Below are 17,978 nucleotides of genomic sequence, written 5' to 3' on the forward strand. Positions count from 1 at the left end.
GACTAGAACATTTCGGGTATTACCTCCTCCTTACCCGAGTCTCAGACAACACTTCAGCTTAATGGAGACAATCCAGGCAGAAAACGCCCAGGAGATCATAATTTAGTAGCACAGCAGTGCTATATATGCCGCCATCTAAGATGCTGATGACCAGTTAGGAGAACGGGCGCAGAATATGCACAGTGGCATCTGAGGAGGCCAAGCCTGTCAGTCAGCAGCAATGCCTCAATCAGTGGAGGCAGCATCAGAGGCCAGGCCTGTTAGTCAGCAGCAATGCATCAATCAGTAGAGGTGGCATCTGAGGATGTCGGGCCTGTCAGTCAGCAGCAATACCTCAATCAGTAGAGGAGGGCAGGCCTGTCAGCAGCTCTGCCTCCATCAGTGGAGGTGGCAAGTGGGCTTTACGTAACTAGTCATAAGACTCATTTATTTAAAGGGAACCCGTCATCAACTTTATGCTACCCATACTAACAGCAGAATAAAGTAGACAGGCGGGTAGATTGCAACGGTCTTTCATTTAAAAGTAAGTGGGCGGGGAGAGCAGGAGCTCATGAATAACCATGACTCTTCTCAAGGCCTGTACTACAATGATTATGATGCTGGTTCTCAGCAACCACTTAATTTTAGCTCATGAGCGACACGCCGCTGAAATCAGCATTTGTCACTTTTATTCTGCCCTCAGTGAGGTCAGCATAAAGTTGATGACAGGTTCCCTTTAAAGCGGTGATAAGAAAAAGTTGTAGAGCAGCACAAAATGGACCTTCTAGCCTGTCTGGAATGCACCAGCCGTGGAGGAACAGCCAATCCATTACTTGGAAAGGCTACTGCGTAGCCGAAACGTCGTACTTATGTGTGCACTCTGGTCCCCAATAATGATGATCCACTCTAAGCGAGAGAGGCTGGACAGGGTGTAATCCAGCTGTTCTCTTAGTATTGTGGCCGATGGAGCCGTCAATAGGAAATCGCCCAGATATGGTATTATTCTTATACTTTCTTTCCTTCTCAACTAAGACTTCACTTCTGTCACTATTTTTGAAAATATCCTTGGAGCGGAGGATAGGGCGAAGAGAAGGCACTGGAACTGGAAATGTAGAATGGATGAGTTTTTTGGAACTGCAAATTTGGGAATTTCTGATTGTCTGGGACAATTGGCACATAATAGGCATCTTTCAAATCTACCGTGCACATTGATGCACCTGGATCGATCAAACGAGTAGTGTTTTTAATCGATTCCATTTTGAACCTCCAATATTTTACCCACCAATTCAGGGTCTCGAGGATCAGAACGGTCCGATATGTTCCATCCGAGTAGTGACCCAGACCTATGTCTTCTGGAGGAACCGGCCTGATGGCTTGAAGTTTTAGAAGTATCTCCAGATCTGAAATTATTGCCGAGATCTGTTCTGGTTGAGTGAAATGAGTTACCACAAATGTTTTTGGAGAAGGGCATAAGAACTTGATCTTGTATCCGAATTGTATGATTTTCAAAATCCATGTGTTTTTAAGTAATCTCTTCCCATTGCGGAAGGAAGGATTTTAATCTCCCTCCTAGAGGAAGAATGTCATTGTTTCTGCTGGGTAGGGTTGGGATTAAGGAGAAACCTCCTACCATTGCCTCTCTTAGGGTAACTCCATCTTCCCAACTTGCCTTTGCCCTTGTAAAACTGGGGCGTATAACAGGGACCAGGCTTCCGAAAGGACTGGGATTTTTTACTTTTGTCTTTAGGAAAGCCTTTCTTTTTATCCGTAGCCTTTTCTAGAATGGAATCTAAAATAGGACCGAAAACATAGGTACCGGAAAAGGGAATGGTGCACAACTTGTTTTTAGGCAGAATATCTCCTGACCAGGTCTTAAGCCACAATGCTCATCTGGAGGTGTTAGATAGAGAGCTGCCACTGGCCACAAATCTTATGGATTATGCTGAGGCATCGGAGAGAAACGCCGTAGCCATCTTCAACAGTGGGGTTTTCATTATTAAATGGTTCTCAAGCTGGGAGAGCCATAAAAAAAGTGACCGAGACACTGAGGTAACGGCAATATTCATGTTGATTAATGCAGAAGATGCTTCAAGATTTTTTAAGAAGACCATCAATTTTTCTATCCATAGCATCTTTTAATTGCGAGGAATCTTCAAAAGGGTAACGTGTTTTTTTTATTTTATTACTTTTGTAATTGACATGTTTATTTTTGGGGTCTCTACACAGTTTTGTATCTTCAGCATTAAAGGCTAAAAGACCTAGAGTGGACATAGACTCAGATTCAGAGGAGGAATCTATTTATAATAGATCTAAAGGAGAGATTGATGATGAGGATGATGATATTGCTTCTGGCCCAGCGGAAGAGGGGAGAAAATTTTCTCCTCCGAATATTTAGACTCTTATTTCCGCAGTCCGTCAAACAATGAATATTGAAGAGGTGGCTCAGCCTCGTTCTATACAGGCCAAAATGTTTGGAGGACTTAAAGCAAGAAGGAAATCTCTTTTTCCTGTTAATGAAAATTTTAAATCTCTCATTTTGGAGGAATGGGAGGAAGTGGAAAAAAAGAGATATATATATATATATATATATATATATATATATATATATATATATATATATATATATATATATATATACACACATACACACCGTATTTTTCGCCGTAAAAGACGCACCGGCGTATAAGACGCACCTAGGTTTTTGGGGAGGAAAATAAGAAAAAAAATATTTTTAACCAAAAGGTGTGCTGTGGGTTTGGAACTAGGTGGTCTGTGGATGGCACTATTACTGGGGATCTGTGGATGACGGACACTGTTATGGGGGGGATCTGTGGATGACGGACACTGTTATGGGGGGGATCTGTGGATGACGGACACTGTTATGGGGGCAACTGTGGATGACGGACACTGTTATGGGGGCAACTGTGGATGACGGACACTGTTATGGGGGCAACTGTGGATGACGGACACTGTTATGGGGGCAACTGTGGATGACGGACACTGTTATGGGGGCAACTGTGGATGACGGACACTGTTATGGGGGAACTGTGGATGACAGACACTGTTATGGGGGAACTGTGGATGACAGACACTGTTATGGGGGAACTGTGGATGACAGACACTGTTATGGGGGAACTGTGGATGACAGACACTGTTATGGGGGGGGATCTGTGGATGACAGACACTTATGGGGGGGGATCTGTGGCTGGCACTGTTACAGGGGGGGGATCTGTGGATGGCACTGTTATACATGTGTCATCCACAGACCCTCCCAGCCCATAACTGTGCCATCCACAGATCCCCCGCCGCTCCAGTATACTAATATAATATGTCTGATTTAATTAATGGTTATTAAATATGCATCTTTATTCCTAATGGTACCTTAAATCCTAAGCGCTTCAGTACAATGCCGGCAGGCCGGGCAGCCGGCGCGTCACTCACTGACGTCACTTGCCTGCGCCGCCTGCTTCATTCATAAAGTAGGCGGCGCAGGCACGTGACATCAGGGAGTTACGCTGCCGCCCGCCCGGCCTGCATTGTACGGATGCGCTTAGGATTTAAGGTACTATTAGGCATAAAGGGGCATATTTAATAACCATTAATGGAATATGACATATTTTATTAGTACACCGGAGCGGCGGGGCGGGCCTTTAGTACAGTGACTGCACCGCCCCGCCGCTATTGCCGGCCCCAGCTCCTCCTCCCAGTCCCTCCCAGAGTCCCTGCTCGCTTTACATCGCTGCCAGCGATGTAAAACTGACTGCATTCGCCGTATAAGACGCAGGGGCATTTTCCCCCCATTTTGGGGGAAGAAAAAGTGCCTCTTATACGGCGAAAAATACGGTATATATATATATATATATATATATATATATATATATATATATATATATATATACACAGTGGAGGAAATAATTATTTGACCCCTCACTGATTTTGTAAGTTTGTCCAATGACAAAGAAATGAAAAGTCTCAGAACAGTATCATTTCAATGGTAGGTTTATTGTAACAGTGGCAGATAGCACATCAAAAGGAAAATCGAATAAATAACTTTAAATAAAAGATAGCAACTGATTTGCATTTCATTGAGTGAAATAAGTATTTGAACCCTCTAACAAAAAAAGACTTAATACTTGGTGGAAAAACCCTTGTTTGCAAGCACAGAGGTCAAACGTTTCTTGTAATTGATGACCAAGTTTGCGCACATTTTAGGAGGAATGTTGGTCCACTCCTCTTTGCAGATCATCTCTAAATCCCTAAGGTTTCGAGGCTGTCTCTGTGCAACTCTGAGCTTGAGCTCCCTCCATAGGTTTTCGATTGGATTAAGGTCCGGAGACTGACTAGGCCACTCCATGACCTTAATGTGCTTCTTCTTGAGCCACTCCTTTGTTGCCTTTGCTGTATGTTTTGGGTCATTGTCGTGCTGGAACACCCATCCACGACCCATTTTCAGTTTCCTGGCAGAGGGAAGGAGGTTGTCGCTCAGGATTTCACGATACATGGCTCCGTCCATTTTCCCGTTTATGCGAATAAGTTGTCCTGTGCCCTTAGCAGAAAAACACCCCCAAAGCAAAATGTTTCCACCCCCATGCTTGACGGTGGGGACGGTGTTTTGGGGGTCATAGGCAGCATTTTTCTTCCTCCAAACACAGCGAGTTGAGTTAATGCCAAAGAGCTCTATTTTGGTCTCATCAGACCACAGCACCTTCTCCCAGTCACTCTCTGAATCATTCAGGTGTTCATTGGCAAACTTCAGACGGGCCTGCACATGTGCCTTCCTGAGCAGGGGGACCTTGCGAGCCCTGCAGGATTTTAATCCATTGCGGTGTAATGTGTTTCCAATGGTTTTCTTGGTGACTGTGGTCCCTGCTAATTTGAGGTCATTAACTAACTCCTCCCGTGTAGTTCTAGGATGCTTTTTCACCTTTCTCAGAACCATTGACACCCCACGAGGTGAGATCTTGCGTGGAGCCCCAGAGCGAGGTCGATTGATGGTCATTTTGTGCTCCTTCCATTTTCGAACAATCGCACCAACAGTTGTCACCTTCTCTCCCAGCTTCTTGCTAATGGTTTTGTAGCCCATTCCAGCCTTGTGCAGGTCTACAATTTTGTCTCTGACATCCTTGGACAGCTCTTTGGTCTTTCCCATGTTGGAGAGTTTGGAGTCTGCTTGATTGATTGATTCTGTGGACAGGTGTCTTTTATACAGGTGACTAGTTAAGACAGGTGTCCTTAATGAGGGTGACTAATTGAGTAGAAGTGTCTAACCACTCTGTGGGAGCCAGAACTCTTAATGGTTGGTAGGGGTTCAAATACTTATTTCACTCAATGAAATGCAAATCAGTTGCTATCTTTTATTTAAAGTTATTTATTCGATTTTCCTTTTGATGTGCTATCTGCCACTGTTACAATAAACCTACCATTGAAATGATACTGTTCTGAGACTTTTCATTTCTTTGTCATTGGACAAACTTACAAAATCAGTGAGGGGTCAAATAATTATTTCCGCCTATATATATATATATATATATATATATATATATATATATATATATATATATATCACGAATTTAAAAACAGTTTAGCCTTAGATTTTATGGAACAGATTTTGGTATTAATTTTGCCACAGAGGAATTAACTTCTTCTTTAATGATTTTTGTAATTTCAGATAATAAAAGATAGTTGTTCCTCCTTAATGAGTTTATAAATACAAGAGCTTTCTATATGGACAGAAGAATTTCATCAGACAGGGTCATATATAGATAAACTTACATGCCCCTGAGCAGAGGGGTCTAAACTCAGCAAGGACCTTCCATGGAAAGAGATACCACAACTCTGATCTCTTACCCCAGGGATCGACAAATTCCAGGCGCCAGGTCGCCATGGCAATCAGGAATTTTGTACTGGCGATTGGGTATTTGTCAGACCGTTTTCAAAAGGTGCACGGGCGACAGGTGCGGAGCGCCGGAGGGGGGCCCGTTCTGCCTGGAGGCAGCAGGAGTGCAGCTGAGCGCCTCCATTATGGAAGCGCTCATCTCCATATTAATCTGTATCGCCGTCCTCAGGACAGCGATACAGATAAATGGTGCGGAGGAGCAGGGGAGAGGTGTCTCCCTTGCCAGTTCCTCTGATGGCACTAGGCCTGTAGCCTATCAGAGGCATGTGCATGCGGCGCGATGACGTCATTGCGCCACCTGATCCATACAGTGCGAGACACAGGCCGGGAGAGGCCTGCATCGCATCACTGACAGCACCATAAGTTAAGTATATGACTATTGTTTTTAATATTTATAGTATACTGTGGGAAGAAGGAGGGGGGGACCCTATATACTGGCACAATCGATGAAGAAGAGAGGAAGCACTATGGGGCCCTATATTATACTGGCACAATATGGGGGGGTGGGCACTATGGAGAAGAGGGGAAGCACTATGGGAGCCCTATATACTGGCACATTATGGGGGGCACTATGGAGAAGAGGGGAAGGAGCACTATGGGGGCATCTACCGGAGGCCCTATGTACTGGCATGCATTATTGGGGGGGCTCTATGGAGAAGTGGGGGAGCACTATGGGGGCATCTACTGAGAACTTTATGACGCAGCTCCCAACTTTTTTTAGCCGGCTCCTAGATTCCAAGGAAATTTGTCAAGCCCTGCCTTACCCGATTTTATAGTCCAGCGTTAATCCGTGCTTTCCTAGCGTGCCCCCAGCAAATCCCGGAATGAATGCCGCCCTTATATGGCATCCATTGCTTGCTGATCCACAGCCCATCCGTCCTCTCCGAATCTGGCGAGAGGACTTCACTAGCACACCCCACGCTGAGATGCATGCTGGGGTCCGCCTCCAACATGGCCATGCACATGCAGCCACCGGAGGAAGAAGTGCTGCGTAAAGCCGAGAGCCTCACGACGTAGGAGGAAGCAGATATTGCAACCAGACCCAGCGGCTTCATGGGTACTGGCAAGGCCAGTGGATCCCACCTTGAGGGGTGCTAGCCGGCCCACGGATAGAAAGGAAGGAGAAGCAGGACGGGGGGTACTTGGGATTCCCATTCTAGTGAACCCCCAGCTACTCCATTCCATGGATGGATAATAGTAATTTGTGCGAAAACCACTATAAATAAAATAGGAGGCCCTGTTGCATCGAGGTTATGTCCACATGAGATAAAAAAGGTGCCCTTTACCTGTAAGTATGGTAAGTAGCTGTGTAAAAGCGACTCACTCTAAAACCAGATAAAATATTGTAACATCATATATAACCATTGCACCAAGTAAAAGTTTACTCTAGACCCCCCCCTTGCAGTTCATTCCCAAGAGCTTAATCGTTAATAAATTATAAACAGCCAACTCCGGAAAGTCTACAAGGTACAGTACAGACCAAAGTTTGGACACACTTTCTCATTCAAAGAGTTTTCTTTATTTTCATGACTATGAAAATTGTATATTCACACTGAAGGCATCAAAACTATGAATTAACACACGTGGAATTATATACATAAAAAAGTGTGAAACAACTGAAAATATGTCATATTCTAGGTTCTTTAAAGTAGCCACCTTTTGCTTTGATTACTGCTTTGCACACTCTTGGCATTCTCTTGATGAGCTTCAAGAGGTAGTCACCTGAAATGGTTTTCACTTCACAGGTGTGCCCTGTCAGGCTTAATAAGAACGGATGGACTCTACATGCCTGGTTCCCACCGTGAAGCATGGAGGAGGAGGTGTGATGGTGTGGGGGTGTTTAGCTGGTGACACTGTTGGGGATTTATTCAAAATTGAAGGCATACTGAACCAGCATGGCTACCACAGCATCTTGCAGCGGCATGCTATTCCATCCGGTTTGCGTTTAGTTAGACCATCATTTATTTTTCAACAGGACAATGACCCCAAACACACCTCCAGGCTGTGTAAGGGCTATTTGACCATGAAGGAGAGTGATGGGGTACTGCGCCAGATGACCTGGCCTCCAGTCACCGGACCTGAACCCAGTCGAGATGGTTTGGGGCGAGCTGGACCGCAGAGTGAAGGAAAAAGGGCCAACAAGTGCTAAGCATCTCCGGGAACTCCTTCAAGACTGTTGGAAGACCATTTCAGGTGACTACCTCTTGAAGCTCATCAAGAGAATGCAAAGAGTGTGCAAAGCAGTAATCAAAGCAAAAAGGTGGCTACTTTGAAGAACCTAGAATATGAAATATTTTCAGTTGTTTCACACTTTGTTGTTATGTATACAATTCCACATGTGTTAATTCATAGTTTTGATGCCTTCAGTGTGAATCTACAATTTTCATAGTCATGAAAATAAAGAAAACTCTTTGAATGAGAAGGTATGTCTAAACTTTTGGTCTGTACTGTATGTGTAAGAAAACCGAGCCAAGCGGACAGCACTAGCACACGGCAGCATGGACATCAAAGATGAGGAAACCAAACTGGACCGTTAACTTCATATCAGTGTTTTTGCAGTGATCAGAAAAAATTTCTCTGTCACTGAGGTGGAGAGGACTGAACGCAAGTGTGCGCACAAGATCAGGCGAACACTGAAAAGACGTCCGCAAAACACATACGGACGTCTGAATGGAGCCTTACAGGGGGGTGATCAATGACAGGTGGGTGATCAGGGGTTAATAAGTGACGGGGGGGGGGTTTAGTGTGGTGCTACTACAGAGCTGCCCGTGTCCTCTGGTGGTTGATCCAAGCAAAAGGGACCACCAGAGGAGCAGGTAGCAGGTATATCAGACGCTGTTAACAAAACAGCGTCCGATATACCTTTCAAGGGGGAAGAAGAAGAAAAAAAATAAAAAAAAATAAAAAAAAAATAAAAAAAAAAATAAATCGCATTTACAGCCTGCCAGTGAATGATTGCCACTGGCAGGCTGTAGATCAACTAGTTTACCTTCCGATCCTGTGAACGCGCGCTCCTGTGTGCACGCGTTCACAGGAAATCTCGCCTCTCGTGAGATGGCGCGCCGATGCGTCCACGAGGAATAACCTGGCCACCTGCAGGATGCAATCCTGCGTTAGGCGGTCGGGTAGTGGTTAAGGAACAGCAGATCTAAGCTCCATAAACCCATAGCTCCATAGTGATGTGACCACCAGCTACATTACCCATTCATCAGGGTTAGGCGCAAGCCAGAATGAGCCACATATAAGGGGTTTACTGGCACAGCCACTTTATAGGGTAGGAAGGATGAGGATGAACCCACCGATTGAACCCAGGCCATCAGAGAACCCACTTACAGGCTCAGACTGTTCAGGTGGGTACCTGCTAAGGGACCTGAGAAGTGTTATCAAGGCTATTCGAGGTCTGGAAGGAGAGGCCGGACACCCCCCGATCCTAGCCCCAGCTTTAGGTCCTAAAGGATCTTTTAGAATCTCTTCAACCCTAGAGCAGGGAACCTCTCTGTGTCTATCCCCTGTAGGGACAGGAAGAACACTGGTGGGTGGAGGTGGAAGGGACCTTTTAACCTCTCCGTTTCCTGTCCCAAGAAGGTCAAAGGGGAACAACCTCTTGTGGTGCTGTCATGAGGGATGAGCTGGAAAAAATATCTCTAAAAAGTGGCCCATTTTAAGCCTTCGCAACGCTCCTGTCTTCTATTTACATAACAGTGGAGACTTGCTCAACACTGGACCTGTTATGTAAAGCGAAGACAGAGGAGCGTTGCTAAGGCTCAAAATGAGCCACTTTAGAGCTATTTTTCAAATAGAAATGTGCAATTTCAGCAATTAAAGCATATTACAAAAATGGTCAGCATCACTGCCCCTAAACATTACACAAATAAAAAAATAAGTACAGTTACACTTTAAAGTGTTTTTCAGAGATTGGTCATCAATATCAGATCAGCGAGGGGCCGACGCCCATGCAGCTCAGCTGGTTGAAGATAATGCTGGGCACAGTGCGAGCGCAGCCTTCTCTTCATCATTTACCTGCTCGTGGTCAACATAGCAGCGGTGAGCAGGTGTAATTACAAGAAGCTGTCCCATTCACTTTAAAAGGGCGGCTTGTTCCTATACACTTGTAGTGAATGAAACGACTTCTTGTAATTACACCTGCTCACCACTGTGATGATGACGGCAAGCAGGTAAACAACGAAGGACAGGCTGCACTGACAGCACATGGCCTTCTCTTCAACCAGCTGATCGTCGGGGTGCCAATTAGATATTGATGACCAATCCTGAGGATAGGTCATCATTAGAAATATCTGAGAAAACCCCTTTCCCCCCCATGTCCCGACAGCACCACTAAAGAGAGATGGACTCCTCCACTAGGGACAGGAAACCTAGAGTACCAAGTACTTCCCTCCTATACATCAGTGGTTTCCTGTCCCTAGGAAGCCTGGAGTGAGCCATAGCCAGGTAGCTGTGTTGAGTATATGGCGGGGGGACCTGGGAGGCAGGAAATCCCAGGTGGAGTCCAGATGTAGAGTCGGTTCCTTCACCCCCAGCAAGTAGGTCCTGGTACTTGCCACCCGCCCCCTCCTTTCCACCACCGTGGCCCACTCATCGTTCCGAGGGAGGCCGCGGCAGTTAAGGTAAGCTCACCTGTTGCAGATGGGGCTCCTGTGAGAAACTGGAGGTTGGTGGAGTTAAGAGAGGGTCTGAGCTCCGGCATGATGGCGGCCATCTGGAGGCGGGGTCAGAGTCACATGACGATGGCTGGGAGGAGAGGGGGGGGGGAATTACACCGGCGCAAAAATTATAACGTCAGACACAGTGTCTCACAGGGCTCTCAGCACCAGATATAAAAGCAAGTACCTTTTGCTGCAGTCGGCCTCCGTGTGTGAAGTGAACAGCCATTAGGTGTGATCTGCTTCCAGGAGGGGGTGCTGTGTCTAAAATGAGTGCTTCCAGTGAGGATACAAGCTCCAAGAAGGTTCGCTCGGAATCTTCTTTCAAGGTCCCATCTTCAGACGAGGTTTCCAGAAAATGTAAAAAAAAGGTCAAGAAACACAAGAAACTCCTTCACTGCTGCTGCAGTTGCAGGAGATGGTCAAAATCAGGTGGAGGCCTCCTTAAGAGGTTTACAGTCAGCGCCTGTAACATTTACACGTCAGCCGGCGGTTGCTCCCTCTGTCGCAGTACCATTTGACTTTGAAGACTGTTTATGGTTCATTCAGACTCAGAAGAGGAGTCTGACGGGTCTGAGGATGATTTATCAGGAAGACCCTTAGTTCAGTGTGAAGATACGGATCAGTTGGTCAAGGCAGTAAGATCAGCTATGGGGCTAGAAGAGGCTAGGGAACTGAAGTCTATTCAGGACATCATGTTTGAAGGACTCGAGATAAAGAAACATTTTTAAATCAGAATGGGAGAACCCAGAAAGGAAGTAGTTTATCCCCAGGGCCATCAAAAGGAAAGATCCCTTTGATGAGATGGAGACCAAAACTTGGGATCGTCCGCCTAAAATTGATGTGGCAATAGCCAAAATTTCTAGAAAGGGTTCCTTGACTTTTGAAGACTTAGGGACTCTTAAAGAGCCCATGGATAAGAAGGCAGAAGGGTTCCTTAGGAGAGCTTGGAAGACCGCTGGGGCAGCTTCTAAACCAAGCATAGCAAGTACCTCAGTGGCTAGGTCCATAATGTGGATTGATCAACTCTCAACAGACATCCAAAATAATGTGCCTGGGATCAGCTGCTGGCCTCCCTCCCTGCAATTAAGAAGGCAGACGCTTTTCTGGCAGATTCCTCATCGGCCTTAAACTCTGCTAGGCAAGCTCTTTGGGCGAAGAGTTGGTCAGGGCATCTCAGCTCCAAGAATAAATTAAGCTCTATCCCATGCAAGGGCGAGTTCCTTTTTGGTTCTGTACTCACTGATTTATTGGAGAAAGCAGGAGATAAAAAGAAAGGATTCCCTGTCCCGCAGTCCTCTAGACAGTATCGGCCCTTTCGTGTTAAGGGAGTGAAAGGGAGGGGGGGGGGGGGTCAGGCTAGAGGCAGAGGCCAAGCAAGCAACAGATGGAGGAGGCAAGAAACCCAGTTCCAACTTCTTTGCAGAGTGGCAGTTGATAGCAGGAAGTTTGTGGGTTCTAAAGACCATAAAAGAGGGTCTCCATCTCGAGTTCATCAGTCTGCCACCTACCCGTTAGATTATAAACCTGAAATCTCTGAATCAGTTTCTTGTTTACCATCGGTTCAAAATAGAGTCCCTAAGGTCAGCAATAAATCTATTGACAAAGGACTGTTATATGGTGTCTCTAGACTTAAGAGACACTTATTTCCATGTACCCATCCACAAAGACTTCCAAAAGTTCCTGAGGTTAGCCGTTCATATAAATTCCCATCTGATGCACCTACAATATTGTGCCTTGCCATTCGGGATTGCGGTCGCCCCAAGAGTCTTCACAAAGATCATAGCTGAGATGGCGGCTCACATCAGGGAAGGAGACTGCATCTTTATCTCATACTTGAGCGATTTTTTGCTGGTGGCAGAATCCAAGGAAAGGTTCTTCTCTCTGGCAGCATCCCAGCTAAACTCAATATCAGCGACCCACTTAAGTGGCAGTTACATCCAGAAGTGTTCCAGCAGAACTCGGCCTTATGAAGCAGGCCTAAAGTGGATCTTTTCGCAACAAGGATAAACAGACAGGTCAGCAATTTCTACTCAGGCCTCTAGCAGTGGACACCCTATTTCAAAGTTGGGATTGGGACCTAGTGTACGCCTTCCCCCTGCTGCCACTTATTCCTAGGGTAATCAAGAAGATAAAGATAGAGAGAGCAAGAGTCATCCTGGTGGCTCCCTACTGGCCGCGGAGGGCTTGGTTCTCCTGTTCTGAGGGTTATGTCTCTGGGGGATCCCCGGGTCATTCCAGAGCTTCCCAATCAGCTCATTCAGGGCCCAATGTGTCATCCAGAGGTACAAAATCTCTATTTGACTGCTTGGCTTTTGAGATGTTGACTATAACCTTACAAGCCAGTAAGAAAGATGTTAAGTCTAAAATCTAAAATGTACTTTAGAAATGGGGGGTGGGGGGGGGGGGATTCTATGATAAATCTTGCTTCCTTTGACCTAGACAGACCTAACATGGAGGACATCTTGGACTATCTGAGAAAGATCTGGAGAGGAGGTTGAAAGGGGCTACACTCAAAGTTCATGTGTCAGCCTTAGGGGTATTGTTTAGCGAGAAGATCGCTGATCATCCCTGGATCATCAGATTCCTTAAGTCTGCCAAGAGACTGCAGTTATCCGTACAAATGCATGCTCCATCTTGGGACCTTTCAGTTGTTCTCCAGTCCTTAAGTATAGTTCCCTTTGAGCCCTTATCCGATATAACCCTAAGTGTTGGCTCAGAAAACTGCCCTGTTAGTGGCAATAACATCAGCACGTAGGGTAGGGCAGTTGGCAGCCTTATCCGTTAAAAGGACAGATTTATCCTTAAGCCGGATCCAGCATTTCTACCCAAAGTGGTCGACACCTTCCTTATGTCCCAATAGGTTGTGCTGCCTTCTTTCTGTGCTAATCGCTCTTCTGACGTAGTAAGGAAATTTCATAAGTTGGATGTACGCAGATGTGTTCTGGAGTAGATAGGCAGGACTAAAGACTTCAGGAAATCTGAGACTCTTTATTCAGGTGTCGGGGCCAAATAAAGGGGGATAAAGTGAGGGGAGATACCATCTCTAGATGGATCAGGCAGGGTATTTCTGCAAGTTTATCTCCCCCAGATAATCTGAAAGCCAATTCAACACGGGCGGTGACATCTTCCTGGGCAGAAAGGAAAGGTGCCTCCATTGATCAAATTTGTAGGGCGGCTACTTTGTAGTCTCCACACACTTTTTTTTTTTGTCACTATAGACTTGATGTGGGCTCTTTTTCTTCCTTAGCTTTTGGGCGTAAGGTGCTTCAGGCAGTGGTCCCACCCTAATTTTCTTCTCTGGTATTCCCACTGGTGGTGCTGTCGTGACATGGGGGAAAGCCGGTAATTACTCACCGGTAATTCTGCTTCCTCATGGTCACAACAGCACCACGGTTTCCCACCCTTTCTACCTTGTTTGTAACAATTGGTGTCCACGGGGTGTTGCAAAAAACAAAAAAACAAAACAAAGCTTTCACAGACAACCCCCGTGTAGATGTTCCCAGAAACAACATTTTCTCGTCCACGGGTCGTGATTGGTGTGGCAGCCACCACGTTATATTTAATCAGGATGAGCTGCCATGTCAGACAGCCCATGGCAATAGTGATGCTATAACATGAGAAAATGTAGAGGTTTTACCTAATTTTTGAAAACCATTATAAAAAAAACATAAAAAGGTGGCTGTGGAGTCAGAGGCAGTGGAAATGTGCCAACTCCAAGACAAAAATATTACAGGATTGTGATAAACTGTAAACGTAATCAGGATTGTACTAAGGGCTCATGCACAAGAGCGTGTGTGCCCCATGCAGTATTGTGGACAGCAACGTACGGACACTGTGTGCACGCAGTTTGGGGACCCATTGACTTGAATGGGTCCGCCCCACACAAAAAAAAAAAAAGGGACATGTTCTATTTCTGGTGTGGACGCATGGACTGAAATTCCACGGAAACGCTTTGTAGTTGGTTTCCAATCTATGCCTCCGCTCCGCATCTTGAGGATTACGGACCCATTTAAGTCAATGGATCCGCATCCAGTCTGGTGCCCATATATTGCAGACCAATAATGCATGCACGGGGCACACACGCTTGTGTGCATTAGGCCTAAAGCTGTTTTTTTTACTAATTATTACACCAGCCATTTACGAAGGGGTCGGAGAGAGGAACAGAGGAGTCAGAGTCAGTCTGCTCCTACTCTGGGCAACCATTCAGAACCAAGTGGGTCCGCAGACCCCGATGACTTATGTCCCCAGCTTTGCCCACTGTAGGGTTTTGCTCTGGTAGGCAGGTTAAGCGGACGCAATACAGAGGCAAGACCACGGTTAAAAAGCAAAAGTCCAGTGTTTATTCACACAAAAAGGCAGAAAAGAAAAACAATACTTTGCAGGGTCCTTGTGTTAGGCTTAGGCTCTCAGCATGGGGGAACTCCTCAGCTCCCAAACACAGAGCTTTCACAGCTTCACTACCACCTGGAGGATTATTCCACCCCCAGCTGAGCTGCTGGCTGGGTTTTTAAATCCCAGCCCAAAACCTGGCCTGGAATGTGGGGAACAGCCACCCACCCTGCTCTTTGGCTGCTCCCAATAAGAACCGACCCGGGATCGGCTTTACAGTCACAGTGAGCACTAGCTGCCGCTGACACACAAAACTACTGGTTCCTATCTCACCGAGGCCAGGAACCTCTGTGACACGTACCTTCCGTCAATGACAGACCCTTGCGCCTACCTACACCACCCTCTACATTAATGTAGACAGTGCCGACATCTAAATTCAGATGTCAGGACAGTTCCTAACCTCCACTTACCCCATATAATGCCACCAGGGTAGGCAGTAGCCTAAGGGTATATATACAATGGATGGAAGCGCTGTGGATTTTCCATCTGTAGCAGAATACAGCAGCAGCTCAATGGATGAGAAGTGAATAGTGTCCTCCACACTCTGCGGTGCAGATTTTTGGGCTGATAATATATCCGTTTCTGCTAGGGAATTTCACCCCTTTTCAGAAGTCATGGTTTCATTGTTCTTCTGCGATTACTACCTGGATGCTGCATATACAAACTATGAGGGGAATACATTCCAAAGGGAGTCCTTTATCCGTACAGCCCTGTGTTTCCCACCTTATTTTTATCATACTGAATACAAGTAGCCTGTTCTGCTACTCAGAAGGCAAAGCAAAGGACGAAAATAGAAAAGTATGATAACTTATCCTTTCCATGACCGTAAGAGACATTGCATCACCCTGTAGACCAGACACCCGGGGACGTGATACACTTACACACCGGGGGCTGATCAGGAGCCTGCTGTATCTGGGGAGTTAACATGACGACATACTGATGAAGACTGAAAAACTCAAATGAACCTTAAGCAAGGGCCTGTTACATGGTGTCCATAGGGCAGCCCCAGACATTAGACTGGTAGATTCTGAAATGTTCCCTGAAAGGGAAACATGATCCCAGCGGGATGATGATGATTCAGGGTCCTTATATAGTGGGGGCAACATAAATACTGAAATAATACACCTAGGCAGAATGGGCCGACTATCATCCAATGTCTAGATAAGTGGCACATAGAGCAGAATGTTTCACTGTCATACGAACACAGTGTGACGTCCCAATCCTGGTCAATTACTACATGAAAGACAGCCCACCTGACAGTCCAGACTGCTAACCCATTATAACATAGTAGGAAGACTAATGCAACCCCTTTTTCCCTGCTGGACGTTATGATGTGAACCATCAGGAGCTGCCACCTAGTGATCACGAGATAGCTAAAGACAGTTAGGCTGGAGTCACACCTAGGTTTTTTGGCATTTTTGTGACATTTTAAAGGTCCATTCACACGTCCATAAGTGTTTTGTGGATCCGCAAAACACTGACAATGTGCGATTCGCAATTTGCGGACCGCACATTGCCATTATATCAGAAAATGCCTTTTCTGGTCCACAATTGTGGACAAGAATAGGACATGTTCTATTTTTTTCAGAAACTGAATTGCGGATCCACATCTGTTCCAGCCCCATTGAACGTGAATGGGCCCGCACCCGTTCCGCAAATTACGGAACAGATGCAGACCCAAATTATGGACGTGTGAATAGACCCTTACAGTGCTTTTTGCTACCATTTAGCTGTTTTTTTAGGCAAAAAAAATAATAAATATATATAAATGCTAGCTCCAGATACTGTAGGTATTTTTCACTCTTGAGGTGCATTTTTTTTTTTTTTAAATCGCAGCATGCTCCAGGTCTGGTTTTTCCCCTCTCCACAGGACTTCCATTGTATTTTTTTTATTACCGCTTTAAAAAGAAAAGTGCAGTTTGTTGGTGTTTTTTATGGTGGTGGTCTTTATTTGCATGGCATCTTTTTTCACAATGCTTGTTTCCAATACAGCTGTACAGAGGAAGCGACATTATGGGGCGGCACATAACTTTTTTTTTGAAATTTATAAAAAAAAAAAAAGTTAGGCACTGATCAAGATATTGAGTTTTTGGGGTATAAAAAATCCCAGGGATAAAACTGTGTGTTATGTGCGTCCTCCATTTTATTTACTCATTTCTTAAAGGGGTTGTCCAAAATAATTAAGAATCTCAGACAAGCCCTAAAATTGCTGATCTAGTTCTAGAGGCAGCAGAAATTAATGGCACTGGAGAAAGGGGCAAGTGCGATACGTTTTCCTTATTTTAAGCAATTTTAGGACTTTTTTTTTTTTTCAAGGTCTTCAATAATTTCAGACATCTTTTAAGCTACTTTCACACTAGCGTTCGGAGCGGGTCCGTCTGATGCTTCATCAGACGGATCTGCTCCTATAATGCAGACGTTTGCATCCGTTCAGAACGGATCCGTCTGCATTATAACTTAGAAAATTTTCTAAGTGTGAAAGTAGCCTGAGCGGATCCGTTCAGACTTTACATTGAAAGTCAATGGGGGACGGATCCGCTTGAAGATTGAGCCACATGGTGTCATCTTCAAGCGGATCCATCCCCATTGACTTTCATTATAAGTCTGGACGGATCCGCTCGCCTCCGCACGGCCAGGCGGACACCCGAACGCTGCTTGCAGCGTTCAGGTGTCCGCTCACTGAGCGGAGCGCTGGCAGACGGATGCATTCTCAGTAGATCCGCCTCCACTGAGAATGCATTAGGGCCAGACGGCTGCGTTCAGGGCCACTTGTGAGCCCCTTCAAATGGAGCTCACGAGCGGACACCTGAACGCAGGTGTGAAAGGAGCCTTAGGCCTCTTTCACACGGGCGTCATGTTTTTTGCCCGGATAAGAGGCGGGTGCGTTGCGGGAAAATGCGCGATTTTTCCGCGCGAGTGCAAAACATTGTCATGCGTTTTGCACTCGCGTGAGAAAAATCGCGCATGTTTGGTACCCAAACCCGAACTTCTTCACAGAAGTTCGGGCTTGGGATTGATGTTCTGAAGATTGTATTATTTTCCCTTATAAC

General features: G+C 45.7%; 1 protein-coding gene across 1 annotated transcript in view; it reads right to left on the bottom strand.

Moving 5' to 3' along the window:
* PDAP1 (PDGFA associated protein 1) overlaps positions 1–17,978 on the bottom strand; it is a 61,377-nt gene that overhangs the window by 40,044 nt on the left and 3,355 nt on the right. The gene's annotated exons all lie outside the window — the stretch shown is intronic.

Source organism: Bufo gargarizans, chromosome 8 (assembly GCF_014858855.1).
Source record: "Bufo gargarizans isolate SCDJY-AF-19 chromosome 8, ASM1485885v1, whole genome shotgun sequence".
Lineage (NCBI taxonomy): Eukaryota > Metazoa > Chordata > Amphibia > Anura > Bufonidae > Bufo > Bufo gargarizans.